This window comes from Myotis daubentonii, chromosome 3 (genome assembly GCF_963259705.1).
Source record: "Myotis daubentonii chromosome 3, mMyoDau2.1, whole genome shotgun sequence".
NCBI classification, from domain to species: Eukaryota; Metazoa; Chordata; class Mammalia; order Chiroptera; family Vespertilionidae; genus Myotis; species Myotis daubentonii.
In genome coordinates this window covers 48,663,634-48,690,944 of record NC_081842.1, presented here as the reverse complement: position 1 = coordinate 48,690,944, position 27,311 = coordinate 48,663,634, and the positions used below count along the sequence as shown (strand labels likewise).

Here is a 27,311-nt window from a genome sequence, read left to right as displayed (position 1 = left end):
TCTTTCCCTAAGCTAAATGGTCACTTGCTCCGCACCTGTTGTAACAGTGCTTTCTTCATTTTCTTCGTCAGGCTGGGAAGTAGCCTGGGGTGGACTGCTATATTATTTCATTAACTATGAATTTGGGGGAAGCATGACATTGAGAGTATGGGTTCCTTGAGTAGTTCCTGTTAAGGTAACAAATGTGCTCACTTTGTGTTTCCACCTGGCAAGTGTGACTCTGAGAACCACCTCCGTCAATCAGAATGCTTTACGCCAGACAAGAGGGCAGTCAGCATATGCGAGCTTCATGCTGTCTCTTGGCAAGCATTTTCTAGAAGGCAGATTTGTTTTCTCAAATCAGAATTAATAATACTAAAACCAATACACCTAATTTTGAAATTACCTACTGCCTTTTAATTTATTTGTGGCTGATATTTATCTCCATTTGCTCAATTAAAAAAAGAAAACTAGCTTTAATATGTAATTCATTTATAGAACTAGCATCATACTAGTATAGTAAACATAACAGAATCCATATCTTGAAGGTTCATAGCTTTGAGAGGGGACAGGCAGACACGTATTTTAGTATTAAAAATAGTATGTGAGAAAGACTATGAGAGTACTGATCAGTAGCAGATTACTGTGGGTGAGCCAAGGAAGACCTCTCTGGACAGCTGACATTGAAGTTATGCCTTTCAAATGAGTGAGAGGTCCCCAGACAGAAGACACAGGTCCGGGCCCTCCCCAGAAGAGGAGTAACCTGTGTAAAGACTCAGAGGTGTTTAAGAGCTTGATGAGGAATTCTTCTGAGTGTATAGTCCATTTTCTAAGGTAATAGGTGGTACAGTGTTTTTGAATCTATAATATGCTCAGTGAGAACTGCAAAAGTTATATCCATAAAATGTTAGTCTATTTACCTGAATAATATTTTGTTTTTAATAAGTACTTTTTTGTTGTTGTTAATCTTCACCTGAGGATACCTTTTCCATTGATTTTTAGAGAGAGTGCAAGGGAGGGAGGGAGGGGGAGAGAGAGAGAAAAAAATCAATATGAGAGAGGCACATCAATTGGTTGCCTCCTGCACGCTCCCTGACTTGGGGCAGGCGTGAATCTGCAACCCAGGTACTTGCCCTTGATCAGGAATCGAACCCAAGACCATTCAGTGACTGGGCCAGGGCTCAGTAAGTATTTTACTTAACATGTTCTTTCAGTGCCTATTATCTGACAACCCCCCACAGGAAAAATGAATGGAAAGGAAACAAATAGCATCTTCTAAAGAAATTTCCAACTATTTGAGGTCATAGTGATATTTATTAAGGTAAGACACACGTTTGGCCTGATGCAAACAGAAATAAAAAGATGCTGTTGGGGCACAAAGGAGGGAGCCGTTCTGAAGACTTACCCACAAGCCTTAGATATACCTACCTACAGAGAGGACTCATTGACTTCATATTCTTTCCACTTCATGGCACAGACACCAGACCACAAGCCTTTTCCTGCACCCACCACTGAGACTTTGCCAGGCCCAGAAAGCTTCCCCACACAGGCCCCCATTCATCATTTCTTCACTCTGTGACTGAAATGTGATGAGGTAGCGGGCAACACTAGAGCTAAATATGGGATCGAAAACCCCAATTGCACTAGGGTGGTAGCTTTGTGGTAGCTGAGTCTTTTTTAACAGACCTCACAAATTGGACACCCATCTTGTCCTGCCCAGATTCTTACAACTCCATGGGGTTGGGAAACCCCAGCCTGACAGCCAGCACTTGTCTCCCAGCTTCTGACGTGCTTCCCCTCACATGTCTCAAAGGTCTCTATGGCTTATTCCTATAAATTCTCTAGCCCTGCACTGACAAGAGACAGGAAGAGGGGAGGGAGGGCATGGGGCATAATGTAGCACAGCGGTTCTCAACCCGTGGGTCACAACCCCTTTGGAGGTCAAACGACCCTTTCACAGGGGTTGCCTAAGACCATCGGAAAACACATATATAATTACATATTGTTTTTTGTGATTAATCACTATGCTTTATTTATGTTCAATTCGTAACAATGAAAATACAGCCTGCATATCAGATATTTACATTACGATTCATAACAGTAGCAAAATTACAGTTATGAAATAGCAACAAAAATAATCTTATGGTTGGGCGTCACCACAACATGAGGAACTGTATTAAAGGGTCGCGGCATTAGGAAGGTTGAGAACTACTGATGTAGCATAATGTAAGCACCTTTTAGAGTCAGGACAGACCATCCACTGGTCCTGTCTCTGATTTGGAAAGCAGAAGCACAAGATCCCATGGAAAAAGATTGGCCTGGGAGCTTGGGGTTCATCCTGTGTTGCTCTTGTTTCAAAAGACTCCTTTGGTAATTTTCATTAGCTTCAACATCTGATTCACTCGGTTGGAACCTTCTTTGGTAGTTTTGTCTGAATGATGGTGGCAGAAATCCTAGGAGACAAAGAGTTAGATTAGAGCACATGGTTTGTGGAGCCCCGGGGACCCTGGGGAAGACTTTTAACAAATCCAGGTCTCATTCTTTACCTCCCACCCCACCACTCATACCCTCTGAGTATTCAGGATGGTGTAACTGTAGCAAATTGAAGGATTATACAGGTGAGGATCAAGCCCTGCATGTTCCAGGTTCATTCCTGAATAAACCTACTCCAGAGACTGTTTTCCTGGCAGTATATATGCAAAAATGCTACCTATAATTTTTCATATTAATAAAAATGAATTTCATTAATAAACTTTCTTTTTCCCCCCCAGTTTCTTATTTTTTAAAAAGTAAGAAAATCTCCAAGCACAGGGATCTTTCTTTTCAGTCTTCTGATTGGCTTCATATGTTGTCTTAATTTTCACCCCAGTACTTCAGTTCTCAAGTAGACACAGTTCTTATCTTTCCGTCTCCGACTCTGACTCATTTTGTTTATAATCAGTCCAGTCACAAGGGAGACCCACATGTTTTTCTTACACATCAGTCGTGTAGAAAGAAGCACACACTTAGTTCGCACGTATCACTTTTCAGGTCAGCAAAGAAATATGGAAATTTTGAGAACTTAATGAATAATTGGCTTTCTTTCCCTTTTTCCCAAGACATCTCAGAAGTTTCTCATGTGGTCCTGTACAGATATTTCACTCAGTGTTGCCAAGAGATTTTACCCAACAACAGGATTATCCAGATGTAATATTAGAGGTATTAATTTTCTGAGGAAATAACATTTTTTGTGATTCAAAAAAAAGTAAAGGGGATATTCATTTTAAAGACCTTTTCTAAAATGGCTTTAACTTTTATGCTTATCATCAGGCGAGACTTTAGATCTATTGAAATAAAGATTATTTCCATGTGTTCCATATGGAATTTTATATTTGATCGCTGTTACATTTACCTTGAACTAAGTCAAATTGAAAATCTAGTACATACGTTTTGGAAAAGAAAAATTTTCACAGTGCAATCCATGTGTTGAGGAGTCAGAAGGCAATTACTTTTACAAGCTTTTTAAAAACTCGGACAGGTGCTTTTATTTCTAATATTTGTTAATATGTGAAATATCATAAGGCATCTTACAGATTAGGTATCTGTGAAACTGTGGGGTGGTCACCTCTGCCTTTAATTTATAGTAATTAAGATAATTTTTGTCTTTGTCTTCTTTCTTTACTCCCTTGCACTATTTTCCTGAACTCATTTCCTACCCAAGGATCATCAACATCAAAACTAACAAAAACCAACAAAAACTGGCATCATTATGAAATTTTATAGAACTGAATTTGGAATTATAAATCAATTCCTCATCAAATGAAGAGTAATGTAGATTGGTGGCATTGACCTTTTCCTGAATAATTTTATATTAAAACCAATGATGCAAATGTGTAAAAAGCAGGGATAGAATTTTAAAAAGTATTTTTATAGAGGTAAATTAGAGGGCTGAAAAATATGTGTAGGAAGGAATTTACTCTACCTGCTGGCCCTTGTAAGGATGTGACTTGATAAGAGGAGGTGAACCTAACTGGGTCTGGATAGATGAGTGAGAATTTGCAGGATGGAGTAAGTGCACAGATTATCATTTGGGATGGCAGTTTACTTACTACTACTAATTTCTAACAGCTACTCAAGTTAAAACTTATGCTCCTTAACTTATCCAACCTTTCCCACAAGCGGCCATGCTACTGGATAGTGGGGTCAGAAGTTGGGTATGGAGAGATAATACGGTACTAAAATAGGACATTGGGTTTGAGGAGTAATAGGAGGCAGTTGGGTCCAAGACACGTTAGAAAAGTTAAGAGTCAAACAGATTTAGTTTGAAATTGGGGAATGACTAGTTGAAGATGACCTCAACATTTGTTACTTGGGTGATGCCATTGATAAAAATATACAGTTATAGAGTAACAGGTTTGGGGTTGAATTTAGTGAGGCCAGCTTTGGTAATTGTCTTTGTCTGTTCAGGCTGCTATAACAGAATACCATAGACTGGCCTATAAACAAAAACAAACTTATTTCTCATAGTTCTGGAAACTGGAAGTCCAAGGTCAAACAAGGCACTGACAGAAACTGAGCCTGGTGAGAACCCATGTCCTGGATCTTGGATGCCCGTCTTTTGCCGTGTACGCACCTAGTAGAAGGTGAAGAGAGCTCTCTGGGGTCTCTTTTATAAGAGGATTAATTCCATTCCAGGAGGGTCCACCCACATGACCTAATCACCTTCTAAAGGTCACTCCTCCAAATACTGCCACATTGGAGATTAGGTTTCAACATAGGAATTTTGAGGGGACACAAATATTCAGTCTTTCACAGTAATGAAGAATGAATTGTATCTAAATCTTTCTAGTATACTTTACTCAATAGAACATTCCTATCTCTCTTTGCTTGTCCATTAAAAAGTATTACCCTGAAAATTTACAAACCAAACTACACATAATATTAATCTTGTAAAATTACTGGTAGTATATAAAACTGTGGATTTTTAGATTTGAGACCTAAATTAAGGAGGAACTTATTAACAAAATAAAGGTACATCAGATTCTTATGATCTGTGTTAATGAATGGAAGGGGGCTTTTGCAAACATTAAATATAACAATAATTCAAAAGTCAATTTTGGTCGTAAACATTAGTATTTTCTCCCTTTAGGTTTTCTGATCTGTTTCAAACAAAGGGTTAAAAGTAATTGTTATTGAACAGTGAAAAATGTGCTACCACAGGGGAAAATGTAGCCAGTTCCCCTAAGAGTAATAATTCTAAAGAGCCATTTGTTTACAAGGAGTGTGCTTAATCTATTAGACTGTGTGGAGCTGTAAATGGTTAGATAACTTGTGCCTGAACTTGTCAAGCAATTGGGAAATCAGTAATTTTTCTGCTGACAACACTGTTCCTCACTTAAAAGCTTGCATGTTTAACCATAATATAGCCAGAGATTTATAGAATCTCAGGGGTTAGCTATCCTTAAGTATGCCTTTATTAACAAACATTGCATGTCATCATTTTGGCCTTCATGGTTAACATCATGCTTACACTAAAAACTCTCAATGAAAAGAGCAGACATCACAAATGATTGCATCATTAGATAACACAGCTGTGATTCCTGAGTAATTCCTGTGCAGCAGAAAGAGCTCTGGGTTCTAGCTTCCTCTCCTCCCTGGGACATTCTGTGACCCCAGAAAAGTCATGGTTCTTCCCGGGGCCTCAGTTGTTATAGCTGTGAAAAGAGAGTTTCACCACAAGCATTTAAAATAAAGGAGAGGAGGGCATATATAATCCTTTGAACAATAAAGATTAAAAAAAAAAAGAGAGAATAATCTAAAGTCTATCTTCCAAAGGTCCTTAAACAAAGCCTGCATGCCCTGGCCGGTTTTGCTCAGTGGATAGAGCATCGGCCTGCAGACTCAAGGGTCCCGGGCTCCATTCCGGTCAAAGGCATGCACCTTGGTTGCGGGCACATCCCCAATGGGGGGTAGGGGGTGTGCAGGAGGCAGCTGATCGATGTTTCTCTCTCATTGATGCTTCTAACTCTCTATCCCTCTCCCTTCCTCTCTAAAAAATCAATAAAATATATTTAAAAGAACAACCTCAAAAAAAAGAGCCTGCATATGCTCGCTAACATTTGGGATTAACATAATCCTAATTTTTTCTTCAAAAACTGCATAGTGCTTTATTTTTTTTTAATCTCAATAAAAGTTGTGAGAGAGATTAAACCCATTCAAGACTGAGGAGACTGCAGCTCAAAAAATTCAAAAGATTAGTACTGAGGCTTGTCCCCACAGCTTATATATTTTGCATTATTTTATATTGTTCTAGAGTCCCGGAGCACAAAATTTGTGCACAGTATGGCCCCTAGGCCTGACCTGTGATCAGGGCCATCTTCCCCGGCTGCCAGCAGCCACCCCATTCCCCCTGCTGCCAGTTCCCTGTTCACTATCCATCAGGGTCTGAAGGCTGGGGGCAGCTCCTGCATTGAGCGTCTGCCCCTGGTAGTCAGTGCGTGTCATAGCAACCGGTCATTCTGCTGTTTGCTCAATTTGCATATGACCCTTTTATTATATAGGATCGTTAATGGAAAAAGAAATCGAGTAATGGCATTTCATAAATTTGGCATATTATTATATATTAATTTTAAAACATTTATTGAGCTTTTAAAACCTCAAGACCATTGGTCAGAATAATAATTATTCATTTACTCAGTTGACATTTGGCTTTTATAGAGGTTTTACCTTTGGGTTCCCCTCCCTTTTCGATACGTCTTTAGGACTAAGACTAAAAAAAAGGTAAGTCTTCTGTCCAAGAGATGGAAAAAAATGAAGACAGATTTTCGGAATAAGTTAGACAAGGCTATTTATGTTTTAAATGATGTTAAATGCTATTTAACTGCTGTTTGAAATGATGGCAAAAGTTGGTTTAAAAAATCATTAGGTTAATTGCCATTCATTTTCCTCGTAGCAGAGACCTCTTATTTTTGTCATCTTCCTATTCTGATGAAGTTAGTTTGAAGATGAAATTTGTTAGTTGTAAACACATTGAAGAGGTTTTGGTGTAAGATAAAGAAAGCAAGTTGTGAGGAATTATTCATGAACGGTTGCTGTAGCCACAGTATCCACAATACATACAGTGTACCCAGTCCACTTGTTGGAGTCCTTACCTCATAGGTTGATTCAAACAAATCCTGACTCTGCCCTTTACTCGCTGTTTGACTTGGGTTAAATCACTGAGGGAAGTCACTGCTTTTCAAATTGCCCTCTCATGGATCATACAAGTTGTTTAGACAAACACCTTTTGGATTTGTGACAATTCCCCCCTCCCCACCCCACCCCATAGTGAGCACAGAGCATATGGCATAGGCTCTTAACCTATTACTTGTTACTCTAATGAAAACATTCAAATTCTCATTTTAAAAATCTGGCCAAGTTTGTGGTTATTTGTTCACTTTTTAAACAAGCTAGTTAGTTACTTTGTCTGAACATATTACAGGCCCAGTGGGAGTCACAAAACAAGATTCTCTTATATGGAGCCCAACATTGCTCTTGGGTGCAATTGGCAAAGGGGTAAAAAGGTTTGATGTTAATCTGAAGTGTTTCTGGAAGGCGAAACAGTACATGATTTGAAAATGGAGTGGACTTCTATGGGTCCCTGGGGAATTTTTATACTCAGTTAATTTTAGAGAGGACTTTTATTTAGAGCTGCTTTTATGCCTGGATGGGGCAGGCCATGCTGCAATTACACATTTTTAGGAGGGAGGATTCTTTGATGACAGATGTAATTTCTACCCCCTCATTTTCTCTTTAAAAGATTACCATTTAAAAATCCTTTGAAAATGGTTTGATCCTTTTTGCACATGCAGATTTTTTTTTTTTTCAGTCTCCGGGGGATTTATGCAGACTGTAGTTTTTAGTGGAAAAGAACACCTCACGGGTCGGGGCCTTTCCTCACCCCAAATAGAAAGGGGTGGGTTTTGCTCCTTTGATGTGGGGGAGGCACACCTCCTCCCCAGCACTTCTCAGGACTTTAGTGTTTCCTGCTGTTTGTTTGCCCCTTCCTGTGAGCATCCCATTCCCTGTCTGTACCTTAAAATACATAAGATGTTTTTCATTTCTCAGGCCAAATGTGATCTTGGATCAATTAGCTTAAAGAAGGAAGATTGTGAATTCTTTTTATAATTGGGTTTTCAAGATTTTAAGAAAATCAATTTTATAATACGGGAAAGACCCAGACACCTTGGTTAGTTTCTTGGTTTTGATGATTTTAGGTGAATACATGTATGTTCCATGATTCTCTGCATTATGGGATTCATGCATTATGAGATATAATGCATGAATCCCATACACACACAAACAATAAAATTACAATTTTTGTTTTAAAAAATGTGTATGGGTAATCTCTTCCTGAGAGGGATTCTCCCTTTCCACTTATTATTTATATTAGTAGTGGTAATTACTCCTTCTTGAGCATTTATTCTATGCAAAACACCCTGCTAAGGCCATATGCTTCATACACTCATTTATTCCTCATAAGAATTCTGAGGATCTTTTTCCATTGATTTTTAGAGAAAGTGGAAGGGAGGGGGATAGACACACAGAGAGAAAGATTGATGTGAAAGACATATTGATTGGTTGCTTCCCACAAGAGGTTCTGGGTGGGGGATCAAGCCTGCAACCTAGGTAAGTGCTCTTTGACTGGAATCAAATCTGGGATCCTTCAGTCTGCGGCCAACTCTCTATTCACTGAGCAAACCAGCAAGGGTGCCACACTGGCTAGGGCTATTCTTTCTTTATAGAGGAGGAAACCAAGACTACCTTTCACATATTCATATGATCAGGAGAAGGTAATTTCAGGACTTGCATCCAGGTTTGTCCCAAAACACCATCTATGTTGTATAGCCTCTTCAAGCTGAATGCTTTGAGTCTCATGTCTCAAACCCTTTAGCAATTCAGAACATATTGTACCCCATGAATTAACATTTTATTGGAATGAGTAGCCAGGTATTGCAATATTGTCTTTCCTATAATTCTGGTCCTATCATTAACTCTGAATCACTTTGATTTTTTTGCAGTTCATATTATAATTTGTTTAAATTCTAATGTAGAGTTGGTTTAGAGTAAACATAATGCAATGCAGTGTGGTAGTACCCAGGGCAGGCATAGAAACAGTGTTAGTGGGTGTACCTGAGTGCCTCTCCTCTAGACTAGAATGATGGGATTCCAAAGTCCCTGGTTCTCTCAGGACTGAAGAGAAAAGTTAAACTGGATGGTAGTTCACTTTAGGAATCAGAGTCATTCCCCTGAAAAAATTTGAAGGCCCTTTTTTCTTTTTCAAATAATTCTTTTTCTTTCCATTTATATTCAATGTCAGGTTTTTAAACATGTAACATACAACTAAATGTAGGAAGCCATTTATTGTGGAGCCAGTGGTAATATGAAGCTATGTTTTTATATATTGTTATAATCCAAAGTAAGAAAAATCAGATAATAAAATCTTAGACTTTTATTTGAATGTACAATACTTACAGTAATCTCTATTTCTAGTCTTTCATGTGTCAAAGTGATTTACATTCATGAACTTAATAATAAGAGATGTCACACACATATAAATGCTTTATAGTTTACAGTTTGATTTATATTTATTAGACTATTTGATAATTTCCATAGCTCTATGAAAAAGACAGGAACGTATATGCTTTTCCTGTTATGGAGGAAACTCAAGAAACTGAGGCACAGACATCCCGTTGTTTGCTTGGATTGACTTGTAAGCATTTGTGTAATTGTGTGTAAATGTCACTGTAATTTAAACCCTGAACTTCTTTTGAAGTAAATTATTATCTTTGTAGGAATGAAACATCAGCATGTTGCTTTTTATTTAATTAAGAGGTTCTAGAAAATGTATGTAAATCCAACAGAGGGGAAGGCCATTATTTTCATTTCATGCTCCCTTATTTTCTCATCACAGACACGGTCTGGATAAGTGTTTTTTTTTTTTTGTTTTTTTTTTAATCATTTTCCCTTCAAGTTTTGTAGAGACCATTTATAGTGGGGGTAGAAAATTGATCAAATTTCACTTATTATTTTCCAGGTTTGTCAAAAAGATCATCTGAGGACAATGAGGTAAAAATTAAAACTCTTAACCATGACACCCAGGTCCTTCACACAAATGTAGCCTTGTTTACATTGCAGCTTCATTGCTTGCTGCTTATGCCCAAGTCTTATTCTGTAGCTCTAATCAAAATAGGATTGGTCTCACTTGAATTTTCCATGCTCACTTATGGATCTGTGGTTTTATCCATACTCTTCTTTTTGTCCAGTAGGCTTCAACACCACCCTCTTAACTGACAGATTGCACAGCCACTTTCCAAACTTATCATTGCCAGTGAATTATCTTACTATTCGTTTTTTCTGCCTTAAATATAAATGTAATGTATAATCTGCCTTTCTTGACTGCATTATAATAACAGTAAAGTTATTTATTTAATACTTTTATAGTTTAAGCACTATCCTAAGTACTTTTCATATATAATTTAAATGAATGGTCTGCCGTAAATCCCTGAAATTGCTATTACTATCCTCCTTCCCCACTGTAGATGAGAAAACTGGGCACTAGGCCATGTTGCTAGTAAGTGATAGAAAGTATTTTCAATTCAGATTTATCTGCTTTAAAGCCAAGGCTTTTTAACATTAGAACATGCTACCTGAAGTGAGTGAATTAAGAAAGAGGAGGTTCAATGTTATTCATTTTTGTAGACCAGTTCCTAGCCCCATGTATGGTGTTGGTGGAGGCTCAGTTAAGAAGGTGGAAATCATGATGCAAACTGGGCAGTCTTTTTGTGTTTTGGGGACGCAGTGGGCTCTCAATCTCAAGAAGATCAGTTATTAAGGAAATAAGGTGTTATATGCTGTGGATATATATCCAAAGGGATGCTGCCAAATTATATTATTTTAAAAATAAAAATTAAATTTATTTGTTGTTCATTTGTGCTTATATGCATTAACTCAGTTCTCACAATACTTTTTTGTTGTAGGCACTATTATGTCCTTACTTTACAAATGTGGATTATTGAGACACAGAGAGGTTCAGTTCATGTTCATGGTCACGTAGCTAGTGCATGACTAAGGTACAACAGGATCATGGTGGGCATTTGGGCACCAAGGCCCACACCTCCAACCACTGTGCATGCAAATGCACATTGGGGATTGAGCCCTAAATCAGGGCATGTGACCTGACCAGGAATCGAACTGTGACCCCTTGGTTCATAGGTTGATGCTCAACCACTGAACCACGCTGGTCAGCCTATTTCTTTTGTGCCTTACAAGAACACTGTGAGCAGAATATGTATCATCCCCCTTTCACATGATGAGGTCATAAGAGGTGACCTGCAATGGGAGAGTGCCTACTTACTGATCCACACACTAGGTGAGTGACAGTCAATGTTTTCTGTGATAGACAACATGGGTTTGTGTGGACAGAAGATAAGAGAAAGACAACCCTGAAAAAGAGCCAGTTGCTACAGATGAGTAGGCAGAGAAAATTCTCACTGTTGCTAGGAGACCAGTTCTGCTGTCAGGCTGAGGAATGAGAACATGCCCAATGGAGGGCACTGGGCTGGAATTCATGTCTGACAAAAATTGTTGAATCATGCATGCCAGTGGGTTGAGTCAGAATCAACCAGAGCTAAAAACAGTCAAGAAAGTTTTCCTACCCCTTATTTGTTTCTCCTCTTTTTATTATTTATTTCAGATATAAATTCTTAATTAATGATCCAACAGTAGACATGGGATGCATAGAAATTTTTAGTGCCACTCTGAGGCACATGGTGATGTATTTTAAGCCACTATCCAGAATGAGAAATCCTTTCTCCAAAAATAAGTAAGTAAGCCCAAGGAGAGTTTAACTTGCTTGTCTTCCACGTTCCTTTGAGGTAGTCTAAATTGTTTATCAAATGAAGCATTACTGAGTTAATGTCAAAACTCTTTGCACTGTTAATAACAAAGGTTTATTCTTACCTCCACTCAACAGACCTCCTTCCTGACTGACATCTGTGCTTGCACCCAATAGCCAGTGCAGCCTTGCACAGGTCATGCTTCCTCCATGAATTGCCTTTTTCTCATATAAATAAGACCAGAAATGTGGATTATCAGGCCTTATAGAATATTTGGCTTTATATGATTCTAGGACCATAGATAGGTGCTCTCCCTTTTGCTGGGGCTTCGTGTGATTAGGGTACCAATTGACTCTCTTTAAGAATTTCCCAGCATTCCATTTCCTAGAGCCAGAAAGCTACTTCAGGGAGTGTTTTGGCTTTTCAGAGCTTATGGTCGAACACTTTCTCTTTCTTGTCAAGATTCCAGGAAGCAGGGAGCACTTGGCTCTTGAGATCCAGTGTACTCCTGCCAAAGCACATAAATATCTCAAAATTAAGGACATTTGTTCTTAACTGCTTCAGTTTTAACATATATATCCCTTTTTATCATCTTAAAACTTAAAATGGCTGGAAGCCAATACTGTTGACAGAGAAAGTTGATTGAGCCAAGAGTAAACAAACCTGAAGTTGTCCAAGCAATATTAACTGAATAGATGAAATAAAATCTTCTCAATTTGTATCTAATGCCTTGTGGAGTCACAGTTTATGTTACCATGAGCAGTACAGGACAAAGCTATGTTGTATTTCCCTGGAGGATTTTCTCTGAAAGGTAGTTGATACATCTTCAGAAGAAATACTTAAGTTTTAGGAAATTTATGTCATTCTAAAGTACAGATCCAGTCATGCTGTTCCTCTACTATAAAATCTGTAATGATTTTTGTGTAGTATAAAGATTCTGACTGCTTTAGCCTGGAATTCAAGGCTTTCAGGTTCCGACTCTGTGACCCATCCTATCTTTCAGCAAGGTCTTCCAATCATCCTTTTCAGATACCCTGTGTACCTTTCCCCTCATCTCCTCATGTCCAATCCTACCCCCTTTTCAATGCCTTTTCCAGTGCTGTATCTTTCAGGAAGCTTTCCCTGAGCCCTGCAGCTTGGAAGAATGCCTTCAAATCTTTCCATTGTTAATTTTATTTTTATAATGCATGAGAGGGGTCTAAGAGGATGCATAAGGAAGTGAGATACAGAGACATGAAATCAATGGTTAAAAATCAAAAAATCTATTTGGTTTTGGAGACAACAAGCTATGTTCATTGTGCACATACCCTTTTTACTTTCCTCTTGTGGCTGTAATGAGGTAGGATTGGTTCTATAATTTCATGCAAATACAGCTTTTGTAAATATTGGAATTACACGCTGCTTTAAAAAGTTAGGAGACATATTTTTCATTACAAAGTAGTTTTTCAGGTGAGACTATAAATTTAGAATCACAATGTTTTGGATTTGGATTCAGACTCATTGGAATTAATGCGAGTTTAAGATTAAGTGGTCCAGCCATGGCTGGGTGGCTCAATTGCTTTGAGCACCATCCGGTACACAAAAAAGTTGCAGGTTCGATCCCTGGTCAGGGCACATACCTAGGTTGCGTGTTTAATCCCTAGTTGGGCTCATATGGGAGGCAACTGGTTAATGTTTCTCTTTTACATCTAGAGTTTTCTCTCTTGCTTTCTCTAAAAAAAAAATAAAATAAAAACATATCCTTGGGTGAGGATTTTAAAAAAAAAGATTAAGTGGTCCTATTGGGTATTGGAAATAGCATGGGGAATACTTTATATAAAGTATATGATTGTCTCTAACCACTATACCGTACACCTGAAACTAACGCAAAGTAATATTCAATGTAAACTAGTTAAAAAAACAAAAAAATTATAATGTGAAAAAAATAAGTGATCCAATTACACATTACTAATGAATAAATTGCAACAGTGTAAGATTGAATGATTTAGTTATGAAGACTGAAGTTTAAATTCCAAGTGTCCTAACTTATAGGTTAAGTGTCTTGTCTTTTGTTTGTGCAGTAATATTTCTTAATTTAATAATAAATCATTCACTGTATGAGCTGCTTCAATAGTTGACCTGCATAAAGTGAACTGCCCTTAAAAGTATTGTTTGTAAGTCTTGTTTATAATTTTAAAAATTCAGGCAAAGTCATACAGCTGCAGACATGATTTCACCAGTCTTACTTGTAGTTCATTTGCGGTATGGCCTTAGGTCAAAAAGAGCCAAACTCTGGCTACCCTTGAACTGTCTGCTTCCATTATTGCCAGCATCTCTTCTTTCAGCCCACATGTATTGGACATCCATACACCACTTTACCACCAGCTCTGAAAAAGAAATTCAGTTTGCCATCATCTGAGCCTTAGAAATCCTGGCCCTACTTTTTGCATTTGTCCTACTTTCGTAGACCGCACTGCAGTTTCTGGACACACTGCTGTCATCATCCTTCAGTCATGCTCACCAGGGCTGTTGGGGCAACCACTGTTTCCAGGTCAAATGACAGAATGCATTCTAGGCCTTACTGATTGATGACCTTCTTACCATTGATGCTCATGTGTGCCTGTAGCTGATTAGCTCAGACTTGCCCAGAAGTTGAAAAGAGGCAGACTGTGGTTCACTGTGAGAAATAGGGTTTTATCAGGGCTGTCCAGCAGGAAGGACATTCCAGCCACTGTGGAATTTCTTATCGGTAGCACTGAAGGAGTGAGATGAGCCACTGGAGTTAATGACCTATTGGGTTTCCTTCTAGCTCTGCCTTCAGTCTGTAAAAAGCAAGTCAGGGGTAAATGGCCAAAGCTATTTTTAATCTTGATTGAAGTATAATATACACAAAAAATAGTGCAAGTTTATAAGTAACAGTTTGCACTCATTTGACAAAAACTGTTTACCATCAACTGCAATCTTTTCACAGCTCCAACTTAGATCAGTCTGTTCATTAGTGCCAAATCCTGATAGTGTTTTCACAGTGTTACTATTTGCAGTGTCTCTGTGTATGTCAAATAATTTTGTTTTTGCTATTTTCACAGTGACATAAATGAAGTTTGAAAATAATACAAAAAGATAGTAACTCTGATATGTGATGTTACAATAATGATTTAAGGATAATATTTACTTTTTATGGACTAATATATGTTCAATGTAGATAATTTACAAAATACAGAGTACAAAGGAGACAAATAAGTAATTAATACTCAACATCATCACCCTGACCTAACCATTCAAAACACTTTAATATAAACCATTTCAAATACTCATATATCTCATATGTGTGTGTATATATATATATATATATATATATATATATATGCAATATTTGAATCATATTATACACATTTTCTTATGGCTTTTATTAATTAAGAAATATAAAATGACACCTTTATTTTTAAATGGCTATAGTGTAATTATTAAAGGCATCCCTTTTGCTTCACAGATATTACATTTTTTACAAATTAAAGGTAAGGCCCTAGCTGGTTTGGTTCAATGTTTGGAGTGTCTGCCCACAGACTAAAGGGTCACAGGTTCAATTCTTGGTCAAGAGCACATACCTGGGTTGCAGGCTCCATCCCCCGCCTAGGTCGGGGCACTTGTGGGAGGCAACCAATATGTGTCTCTTTCACATCAATGTTTCTTTCCCTCTGTGTGTGCCCCTCCCTTCCACTCTCTCTAAAAATCAATGGAAAAAATATCCTTGGGTGAGGATTAACAAAACAAAACAAAACAAAAAATTAAAGGTAAGACCGTCCACTAGCAAAAAGTTTACAACTTGCTGAAGGCTCAGATGATGGTTAGTATTTTTAGCAATAAGGTATTTTTAAATTAAGACATGTACATTTTTTTTCAGACATAATACTATTACACACATAATAGACTACATTATAGTGTAACATAACTTTAATAATCACTGGGAATCCAAAAAATTCCTGTGGCTACTTTAATGTGATCATCACTTTTATTGTCGTGGTCTGGAATGAAACTTGCAGTATCTCTGAGGTATGCCTGTATATGAATATATATAATCTATTTAATAAATACCTGCTCTAGTTATTTGACCTTTGTAAAGTCTTACAGTCTCATAAATATTGCTTGGGGCTCATTATTATATTTAAATAATCATTGCTTATCATTTCTGTAAAGTACATTCCTAGCAGAGAATTGTTGGATCAAATGGTATGTGCACTTTAAGATATTTGGTATATATTGCCAAATTGTCCTTTAGAAAGTCAGTACCACTTACTCCACTAAATAGCAGTAGCTGAGAATCTGTTTCCTAGAAGCATGGCCAGATTCTAGATTTTACTTAAATCAAGGAAGCTATGACAGCCCAGTTGTCATGGCTCAGTAGTTGAGCATTGACCTATGAACCTGGAGGTCACAGTTCGATTCCTGGTCAGGGCACATGCCCTGGTTGTGGGGCTTGCAGAAGGCAGTCAGTCAATGATTCTCTCTCATCATTGATGTTTCTCTCTCTCTCTCTCTCTCTCTCTCTCTCTCTCTCTCTCCCCCCCCTTTCTGTCTGAAATCAGTCCTATATAATAAAAGTCTAATATGCAAATTGACCAAACGGCTGAATGACCTGTCAGTGGGGGGCGGGGCCAGCAAGTGGGTAGCGCCAAGCCAGCCAAGACAAGTGACAGCTGGCAAAGGGAGGGGCTGGTGATCTGGGGGTGGGGGATGGCAGCAACCAGTGGTGGCAGAGGGGCAATTGGGAGTTGGGGCCGGCTGCTCACTGGCCGGCACCGTCCCCAGATTGGCCTGAGGGTCGTCTCTTGCAAAGGCCGTCTGTAAAACATCCCCTGAAGGCTCCTAGTCTGTGAGAGGGCACAGCCTGGGCTGAGGGACCTGCCCACCCCAACCTAAGTGCATGGATTTTCATGCACTGGGCCTCCAGTAAAAATATATTTTAAAAAAAGGAAGCTATGACAATTTGATGGATCAAAAAACACATCTTAATATGCATTTTTGGTTATCAATATGAAAACCTTTTAAAGTGTTATTAATTGTTCATGTATTTTGTCCATTTTAATGAGGTGTTATTTTTTATTGCTATATATGATTTCTTTTTATATATGCCTATAAAAACCCATGAATAATACAAGACAGTGACTATGATCTTTCCTGGAATGGAAAGTAGTGCATGAGCCCAATAGTGTTTTTAAAATTCTCACTGAAATTATTTGGAATAAATAAAATTATTTTTTTAAATTTTATATTAAAAATTTATAGTAGGTATCAACCAATATTTGCTCACTGATTAATGTCATGAGGGGTTAGTTATTAATTACAGAAGTAGACTAAATATCTGTGTTCCTAAAATGGCAAACAGACTTAATTAACTAATTTTCCAGGAAAAGACATACTGAGTATTTTAACTTTAATTTAATGTTTATTTTAGGTGTTATATTCCTTTTAGGGACTGGCATGAAAAAAAACTATTTATTGTGGTTTGCAATAGAAGATTACAAAGATGATGTAAGCCTTTTGAAGGAGCTTTATTTCAGCATTTACCTAGTAAACTTTTGGATACTATCTGAATGTCTAAAACAAACCATGATAGCTAAAGCCAATCTCATAAGACTTTGCTTTAGTTCATCAGTTTTCGTACGAACATCATCATGGAATATGTTGGTATTTATTGGGGAAATTAGGTACTTCAGATGTGATGGATCTCTTGGAAGCTAGTGAAAATGTGCTAGAGTCCAGAATTAGAGCCAAGACTGTCTTGCTTTCTGAAATTTCTCTAATAATTATTTTCCTTGATTTAATTTATTGTGCCTTTAAATCATTTAAAAAGACCTCGAGCAGTCTATGTGTTATAGGATTATGTTGCTCTGCTCTGGTCAGCTTAGAAAAGGACATTTTGGACTCAATTAGCAGCAGTTAATGAAGTGAGGGCCTCACGTAAGCGTGAAACATGAGGCTGCAGCAGGAGGTGGGAATTTGAGGCAAGTTTGAGGTAATGGAAATTTCTGCTTCAGGCACACAATGTGTTTTTACTAAAGATAACTTTTTGAGAAGACTAGCTGTTAACATGGCTTGTGAGAAACACGAGTGTTTCATGTTGGAAGTGGAAATAGTTATATAGACAGTCCAGATTTATTGTCTTATAAGCTTTCTTTGCTGTAACTGTGGGGCACTCCCTCCTTGGATGGGGTACTCCTGATTACAGCTCTTGATTTTGCAGGAGAAGAAAAGGAGAGGCAGCCTGGATAAGAGAAGTCGCAGGATAGTCTTTCAGAGGACACACTGGATTTTTTTAACTGCAGAAACACATTCCTAGAACTGTCACCCTGAATGCAAGACAAGAAAGTCAAACAAAGACTTTCTGGAACCCCTTCTGTATCTTTTTAAAAAATTCTTACCATTTGCAACAGCATGGATGGAACTGGAGAGCATTATGCTAAGTGAAATAAGCCAGTCAATGAAAGAAAAATACTGTATGATCTCACTCATTTATGGATAATAAAGACCATTATAAACTGATGGACAAAAATAGATACAGAGGCAGAGCAGGATTGAACAGACTGTCAAACTACAGCGGGAAGGTCAAGGAGGATTGGGGGTGGGGTAAGAGATCAACTGAAGGACTTATATGCATGTATATAAGCATAACCAATGGACACAAGACACTGGCGGTTAGGGGATGCCGGGGAAAGGTCAAGGGGGGAAAAACAGGAAACATGTAATACTCTATGTAATACTTTTTAAGAAATAAAACAAAATTAAAATATATATATATATATATATATATATATATATATATATATATATATAGTTGATTTCAGAGAGGCAGGGAGAGGGAGAGATAGAAACATCAATGATGAGAGAATCATTGGTTGGCTGCCTCCTGCACACCCCACACTGGGAATGGATCCCGCAACTCAGGCTTATGCCCTGGTCGGGAATTGAACCCCGACCTCCTGGTTCATAGGTCGATGCTCAACCACTGAGCCACACTGGCTGGACCCCTCCAGTATCTTTTAATGACCCATGCATGACTTACAAAAATGAGATTGTCATCAAATGAGAAAAATCTCATCTGGTCATCAATTCCACCAACTCATTAGCTTCTGTAGGTAGATAGATACTGCTGTTCTTCCTCCTATCTCAATGATAATAATAATGATAATATGAAATTAAAAAATCTATGTGAAATCAATATGATGTCAAGATTTTTGACTCATACCCTGGATGTAGCCTATCTCTCCTAGTCTTCCAAAAGATTTCATGTTTGCAATTATCTTATTTATTTCTCCTAAATCATCCATTTCTCTGTAGCTACTGGATGATTGCCAGTAGCTCACAAACCTACCTTAATGCATCCATTTTAAAACAAATAAACCACCTTTGACTTCACTTTCCTCCATTATCACAACTTTAAAAACTTATCTGTACTTGCTGTCTCTACCCATTTTCTCCCACATTTTCTCCACAACTCATGTTAATTGGATTTCCACCTATATCACTCACTGAACAGCTGCTCATAAATGTCCCAGTGGTCTACTTTCTGCTAGGGCCAATGGTTAGTTATCTGCCTTCAGCTTTCTTGAGCTCCCAGCAGTATTTCCCTCTCATGACATTATACCTTGGAGTCTTTCCTTCTCTAGTTTTCTTTTCCCTCACTCTTGCTAGATTTCCTTTTATTTAGCTGGCCGTTTTTAACTACCTCCTTTATTGGCTGTACTTCTACTAGACCCTGGAATGTTGGAATACTTCAGTGGCTGAAGAGAGAGGGACTGGAAAAGGAGGAAGGTGAACACATAAATTTTACAGAAAAGTACTGTGTGGTTGGTGTTTAGTTGAAGAGGAAATTTACTTATAGAAGGAGCTTGAGATGCCTCATAAAACATAATATCTACCTTGAAACTAGGAAAGTTTTCCAGGGATTGTGATTTCACAATTTTTTCTAGTCCCGAAATCGGTGAAAAGTCAAAGGATGCCAACTCAGTGAGGTTGGTGAGCTAATTAGGCCCTATGTTGAAGGTAACAATGACCTTTTATTGGGAACCAAAGTCTTAGGAATGTCCCAGAAGTGTGTCATCATAGACTTTCTTGTTCTTCTTGGTATACTTTCTCCAAAAGGTACTCTAGGTTCTGGGGCCAAACCACATGGAAGCTGACATTCATTCCTTAATTCCCCAAATATTTGTTGAGCTGCTACTATGTGGAAGGCACTGATGGGTGAGGCTGTCTTGGATAAATATACGAGAGAATGGATTTTCTGTTGGAACTATTTAAAGTGCCACCTATGAAAATACTGACCTCATTAATATGAAACATTTTTTCATGGTTTCTGAGGACACCACTGGGCATGGGATGGTCTACATAGCAATAGTTTATAGAGTCATAATAGAGGTTTAAATCTGGTCTTTTAAAAAAAAGTTTGCAACTTTAAAAATAGTCTTAGAAATTATACTTTATTTTCAACTTTTTGGATACAAAAGCCTCAATATGTAGGAGAACTTAAAATTATTGCCAAAGAAGAAAATATGTATCATGTAGATCAACATATACCAATCTTTCCATTGAGAAAAATAGGTGATCCTTTAAATTGATAAGCCTTCTCACTCAAGAAATTGCAACTGATTTTTATAAAACTGCCTTGTCTGTCTGCATCTTCATCCAGGATTACTGCATTGGTAAATTGAACAAGCAGTGATTTTACAAAGAAAACTAGTTTCCTACATGGAATAATTCTATATGTTTTGCCAGGACCTTAGAAATGTTAAAAATAGGAAACTGTTCAGTTTTGACATCAGTTAGGACTTGGAGTGAGCCCAGTTTACCAAATCTGGCATTTTAAGACCCAACAGCATTTTTTTGAGAGAAAAAGAGAGGGAATAACTTTTCACCATTATCTATGTGTGTCCTGGGATCTGAGCACACTCCTGCATGGCCAGATCACTAGGAACCTACCGAGAGACCATTGAGGTGAAGCTATGTGGAGTCTTGTAATATTTCAGAGGATGGGGCAAGCTTAGCATTCCAACTTTCATTCCAGTTCTTTTTATTTAGCTGTTACTTTTAGTTTTGTTTGTTGAAATCCAGTCAGGTTAATATTCATCTTAAGGTCCTTTCAAAATATTTGGTGACAATATATTCTCTTTAAAATACTAAGAAAATATTTTATAAGTGATTCATAAAATTTATCTTAGACAGCTTTTGTAAATAATTAAAAAAACTTTTTACCAGGTCCTTATGGGCGGGAAGAATCATAGGCAAGATGTTTAGAAAGTAAACGTGTCAGCATCCTATGTAAAATCATATTAAATATTAGAGAATAACACAAAATTATAACTTATCCAAAAGAAAGCCTCTAGAGAAGAACACTAAGGATTTGTCTCTTTGCTTCTATACAAGAAATATCGATCTCAAGGTCCTACAGTGTAGATCCTAGAAGGGGATTTCACAGTAATTTACATTCCTCCTCCTCCTCCCCCAACCACCTCATTTTTTTTTATTCAATAAGTAATTCTTAAATGCCATATGTCAAGAATTCCTCTGGATAAGAAGATAGATTCAATTCAAATCATGTCTACAAAAAGCTAAGAATCTGGTAGTGGAGACATCTACAAAAATATACAAATGATAGTTAAATGGAAAGGTAAACTACACGTGGAGAGAATTACTGTTTAGCCAGTGATCTTTGAACTGGATCTTGAATGGTAGGAGGGGAAGGCAGTCAGAAGACGTTTAGATAGGAGGAACAGCGTAAGCAAAACAAACCACAGGGAAGGGTTCTGAATAGACAAGGCTAGAGATGTAGGTTGGAGTCTGATCCAGCATGAGCTCAAATGGAACAATAGAAATTTGTGCTGTAGACGATGTCTTGAATGATTTTGAGCAGCGGAATTTCACTACTAGATTTGTTTCATATAGTTGTATAGATTATAGATTGTAGAACATATTGATGGAATACCACATAGGATGCTATGCAGTAGCCCAGAAAGGCTTTCTCAGATCTTGGTGACAAAGGCAGATATGATGACCAAATATTATTGGGGCATTTTATATAAAACTAGGGCCTGGTGCACGAAATTCGTGCACTGGGTGTGTGTGGGGGGGAGTGTCCCTCAGCCCAGCCTGCCCCCTCTCACATACTGGGAGCCCTCAGGCGTTGACCCCCATCACCCTCCAATAGCAGGATCGGCCCCTTGCCCAGGCCTGATGCCTCTGACAGAGGTGTCAGGGGTGGGCAGGGGACCCTCATTTCCTCCCATCACTGGTTCTGCCCCCAGCCCAGGCCTGATGCCTCGGCCAGAGGCGTAGACCCCCATCACCCTCTGATCACCTGATCGGCCCCTTGCCCAGGCCTGATGCCTCAGCCAGAGGTGTAGACCCCCATCACCCTCTGATCACCTGATCGGCCCCTTGCCCAGGCCTGATGCCTCAGCCAGAGGCATAGATTCCCATCACCCTCCGATCACCTGATCGGCCCCTTGCCCAGGCCTGACGCCTCTGCCAGAGGTGTCAGGCTTGGACAGGGGACCCCCATCTCCCCCCGATCACTGGCTCTGGCCACCGCCCAGGCCTGAGGCCTCTGGCCCAGGAATCATGCCTGGGCAGGGGACCCCCATCTCCCTCTGATCGCTTGTTCCACCCCCCCGCCCAAGCCTGACGCCTCTGACCCAGGCTTCAGGCCTGGGCAAGGGGACCATCATATCCCCCCAATCCCCGCCTCCGCCCCCCGCCCAGGCCTGATGCCTCGGCCAGAGGAGTTGACCCTCATCACCCTCCGATCACCAATCACCGGATCGGCCCCTTGACCAGGCCTGAGGCCTCTGGCAGAGGTGTCAGGCCTGGGCAGGGGACCCCCAGCTCCCTGTGGTTGCAGGCTCCGCCCCTGCCCAGGCCTAATGCCTCTGGCTGAGGCGTCCGGCTCAGGCAGCGGGGACCCGCAGCTGCAGCGGCCCCGCGATCGTGGGCTCCACTTTAGGCCCAGGCAAGGGACCCCTAGCTCCCGGGACTGCCAGCTTCGACCGTGTCCAGCTCCCATCGCTGGCTCCACCCCTACTTCTTGCTATCACTGGCCAGGGCGGCAAAGGCGCCTGATTCTCTGATCATGGCTGGGGGGCAGGGCAAAGGCGGCCCCAGGGCCGCCTTTGCCCTGCCCCCCAGCTCTTAGCTCCCCCCTGGGTTTCCGATCATTGTCAGTGGCAGGGGGCTTCTTCCTGCTTTCCCTTTCGCCTCCCTGCATTGTGCCTACATATGCAAATTAACCGCCATCTTGTTGGCAGTTAACTGCCAATCTTAGTTGGCAGTTAACTGCCAATCTTAGTTGGCACTTAACTGCCAATCATAGTTGGCAGTTAATTTGCATATAGCCCTGATTAGCCAATGAAAAGGGTATCGTCATACGCCAATTACCATTTTTCTCTTTTATTAGTGTAGATAAGGGGTCTAGTGCAAGAATTTGTGCACCTTGAAAGGAACTGTGGGCCACAAGGCTGAGGTGGGCACAGGGTCTCTACACCCCCGCCTGGCCCCTCCCACTGCTGCCTACAGTCCCCTCTCTGGCAGAAGCCCCGCTTCCACCGCCACCACTACTACACGCTGACAGTACTGGCCCAACTTGCACCCACTGATGGCACAGGGCAATTGGGGCTGGTGCCAGCAGCGGGTGCAAGTGGGGCTGGTGCCATCAGCCGGTGTGAGCAGTGGCTTCTGCCCTGATCACCCCTCAGGGGCAGGGGGAGGTGGAGAAGCCCTGAGGGGCAATCGGGGCCAGTGGGTGTGAGTGCCAGGCGGGACGGTGGTGTGCAGGAGCAAAGAATTTTCAGTAAAACCAGAGGTTCGCCCCGATGACAGTGACTGGTGCCCAGCCTTGGTCTGGCACGCCCACTCACCTGCTCTGCCATCCCGCCGACCGGCACCCACCATGTTCCACGTTCTGGCACCTGCTGCTGACGCCTGCCATGTTCTGTGTGCACCCCCTGGTGGTCAGTGCACATCATAATGACTGGTTGTTCAGTTGTTCAGTTGTTCCACCATTTGGTCTATTTGCATATTAGGGATAGATAGATAGATAGATAGATAGATAGATAGATAGATAGATTAAGGAAATGGCAAAATAAACAAAATGTAATGTTTCTTTTTGAATCCTATGTTGACCAAGGATTTGGCTGGTGAGAGCGAGCCTTCAGTTAGAATTCCATAGGAACAGATAAAAATAAAATAAAATAAACATATTTGTTCTCTACTAACTAATATAACTCTGGCTGTTATAAAAGAGAAATTCCTAAATCTCAGTGGCTTGAAACAATAAAATTTTATTTTTTGTATAAAGCCTAAGTGGTGGTGGGGAGTACTGCTCCTCTGGCATCTTTAATAAATGGCTTCCAAAGTCATCCTTGGCATTGACAGTGTGATTGGTAGACAAGGAGAGAGAGAGAGAGAGAGAGAGAGAGAGAGAGAGAGAGAGAGAGAGAGAGAGAGGACGGGGAGAGGGGAGAGATTGAAAGAGAGAGAGCAGGATTACAGGAGAGGTTGTTATGGGCCAGGCCTAGAAATGGCATATCACCTGCACTCATATTGTATTATTTAACTCAGTCTTGCAGCCTGAGTTAATGCAAAGGGGCTGGAAAATATGCTCTAGCGTTGTTCCCAGGGTGAAAGCAGATTTAGTGGACAACCAGGCAGTCTCTGAAATACTGACATTGCCTGCACTGATTCTGGGAGATACTTGATTTCTTAGTGGGGTCCATGGGCATTCTGCATTCTATCATAAGGGGTTTTCAGGCATGTACTCCTACAATCCCAGGGAGCCAGTCTACCAGAAACCAAGAGCACAGATGAAGATGGAATTTGCTGAACAGCTCAGTCTTCTGTTTGTGCCTAATGAGCCTTCATTACATTGGAATTTGCTCTGTATCTGAAGCCTGGCCAGCATAGATCGGGAAGGCTTATCTTAGGTCCTCTGACAGGTCATCCTGTTACTTTCCCCAGCCAGGAACATGCTCAAGATACTGTGTTAATTTGGGGTGGTGGTGGTGGGGTATTCACAAAACTATACAGAATGAGTCAAATTTTATCTTTTTAAAACGTGGGCACATGCCCTAGCTGGTGTGGCTCTGTTGGTTGGTCATTGTCCCGTGCACCAAGAGGTTGCTGGTTTGATTCCAGGTCAGGGCACATGCCTGGTTGTGGGCTTGATCCCCACCAGGGGGCATGCAGGAGGCAGCAAATTGACATTTTTGTCTCGTATATATGTTTTGTTTTATTTTCTCTTCCCCTTTCTCACTTTCTAAAAATCAATAAAAATATTAAAAAAAATAAAATGTGGGCATCTTTTTTTTGTAAATACTATACACATTCAAATGGTCACCTCAATGAAGCTTGAGGCTGTGTCAGGTTTTGCTCTGCACCGTCTGCCTGTCAGAGTGCCTGGCACAACCTGTGTCTTAATAACAATAGGTTAAATAAATAAATACATATGTGGATGCACAAAGGCTGGCATTACTTGCATTTATATCAAGTTACGAAGCATCTCCCTGTTTGAACCTGTCAGCTCCACCCTCTCTTTTTTCCTCCTTTTTTTATTAAATGCATTGGGGTGATATTGGTGCACATTGAAGAGTAGAGGAATGCTGAGATTGGAAAGGTAAACTGGCATATCATGACAGACCTTAAGGAGAAAGAAAGCCCATCTGTCATTATTTATTGAGTACCTCATCATATGCCAGGCGTTTGATATGTTTTTTCTCATGTGATTCTCACAAATAGTTGTTGTTTTCTCTATTTCACTAAAGGAAAAACTGAAGCCTAGACAGACTAAGGAACTTGCCTGAGGCCTATTGGCAATGTACTAGGATCCTAATCCAGGCTTGCATGGATCCTAACATGTGTTCTTTCCTTTCCATCATATTATGTTTCTTCTGAAGTTAATGAAGAACCCTTACATTTTTTGGGGGGGAAGAATACATGGTAACTGGCACTAGTTTGCTTAATGAGTAGAGAGAAAGTAAGACTAAAAGATACTGGTAGTCTTAAACATGGCATTGGCAGGGGAATGGAAAATAAGAAATGGTTGACAGGACATTACAGAATTAAACTCTGTAAGGCTTAGTATTGTTTAGACTGTGCAGCAGTATAGAAGGAGGAGTTACACAAACTCGATGACCTAGTTATGTTGTAACCAGACAATCAAAGGGTCCAGGCTGCCTGGCACTACTTGAGCCAGTTCAGCAGAGACAAGGTTGAATCCTATATGGATGTTTATTCCAATACTACCAACAGTATTAGAGAGCAGCAGGTCGTCCACAAAAATCTGTTCTGCCCCCACCATAAGCCAGCTGCTTATATTGGGTAGAAGAACAGAGATTACATGGGGAAGCAGGCAAAAGGGAATGCCAAATGGGCAGTTTACAGGTAATGGGGGCTGGAGATTTGCAAAGGCCTGTGAGTATGCAAAGGGCTGGGCTTGGCTCTGGTTTCTACAACAGGTTGTTAATCTTTCCTTGATAATAGGCAGCTCCCAGATGGGGAGGATGGTCCACATTTCCAGGTGAGCGCCCAGGTCCGTGTGCAACTCCCAGCCAGGTTAGAATGTGCTTTCTTTAATCAGAACAAAACCATCATGGTTAACAGAACATGATGACTATTCCTTACAATTATAGCTGGTCCCCACTATTCGATTTCTGTCCCTAACTCTGTCTTTGAATTTTGTGGTTATACGTATATTCATTCCCATCATCTTGCTGCTGGTCTTTGTAATTCCTGATTTTTCCTTGCGCCGTTGTCCTCATTTTCACCTGAGCACCAGAATTTTATCAAAGTAAAAACATAGACCCAATTGCACTAAATAAAATCCAACCATAAGCTCCTGGCATCAACCTTGCAATGGGATGTATGTTCTTAAGGGACATCAGTTCTCCCTTAGTTGTGATGAGTACACAGTAAATTCCCATACATCACACTGTGTGACTGCTGTTCTGAGGCCCAGGGGAAAGAAACTGGAGCAGGGATTCTTAAGAAATTGTGGGGGAAGTAAGGAGAAAAGAGAGCAGGAAAGATGTTTTAGTTTTGTTTTGGATTCCAGCTCAGTCTCACTTCATAAATGCCCCTTGGTCAGAAACAGCGTCATTGGCGGTACTGAGAGCCCTGAGTTCAGGATGAAGCAGGCTCCTCGTGCTCCATTAGGGTGAGCATCCCTGCCATTACTGTACTCCTCGTCCCTACCTTTCTAGCATGTTAATCGATGAGTCATGGTGTACCATCACTCTTATTTCTGTGACGTCTTCATAATTAGATTCACCCATTTATGAGACAGTGGAACAAAATAGCACCAAAGTAGAGTTTGATGTGAATTCTCTGCTTTGTTCCTTGGGATACACTTCATCTCAAGAAGTAGAGATCATAGTTTAAATTAGGCCATTATGACTAAGATACAGTATATCATTCATATTCAGTTACGAGAGAGAGAGAGAGAGAGAGAGAGAGAGA

The 27,311-nt window shown here is 40.0% G+C and overlaps 1 protein-coding gene and 1 long non-coding RNA gene across 4 annotated transcripts in view; both read left to right on the top strand.

Moving 5' to 3' along the window:
* The window catches only part of P3H2 (prolyl 3-hydroxylase 2), a 168,158-nt gene that overhangs the window by 27,509 nt on the left and 113,338 nt on the right, over positions 1-27,311 (top strand). The gene's annotated exons all lie outside the window — the stretch shown is intronic.
* LOC132230233 (uncharacterized) lies at positions 3,086-12,134 on the top strand. Its single transcript, XR_009451830.1, has 3 exons — positions 3,086-3,177; positions 10,034-10,065; positions 10,266-12,134. It is a non-coding gene; the product is annotated as an uncharacterized LOC132230233 (long non-coding RNA).